The sequence below is a fragment of the Brassica oleracea genome, chromosome C7 (assembly GCF_000695525.1).
Source record: "Brassica oleracea var. oleracea cultivar TO1000 chromosome C7, BOL, whole genome shotgun sequence".
Lineage (NCBI taxonomy): Eukaryota > Viridiplantae > Streptophyta > Magnoliopsida > Brassicales > Brassicaceae > Brassica > Brassica oleracea.
The window spans coordinates 24,296,935-24,297,380 of NC_027754.1; positions in this window are offsets into that span (position 1 = coordinate 24,296,935).

Below are 446 nucleotides of genomic sequence, written 5' to 3' on the forward strand. Positions count from 1 at the left end.
TGATCTTCCACTACAAGAAAACACATGCTTAACGACGAAATTTAACGAGGAAAAACAATCCTCGTAAAATTACGTCGAGTTTACGAGGAATTTACGTGAAAAACTAAAGTCATCGTTATTTAACGAACTGTTTCGTCGTAAAGTGGATGTAACTTTACGAGTATTTTACGAGGAAAAACTATTTCCTCGTAAATACGACGTAAACTTTGCGTGGTATTTACGAGGGAATAGTTTACGTGTATTTAGCGAGGAAATCTTTGAATCCACCAACTTTATAGGTGTTACACGTTTTTTTTGCACACTTAATTAATTTTCGTCGTAAATTCATAGGAAAATCACAACTACCAGATTCGAATTTTCCTATAAATATGGATGTTTGAACATCATTTTAAACACACCAACAACAAAAAACGTGAAAGAAAAAAAAATGGCTGGCTCCGGGGACA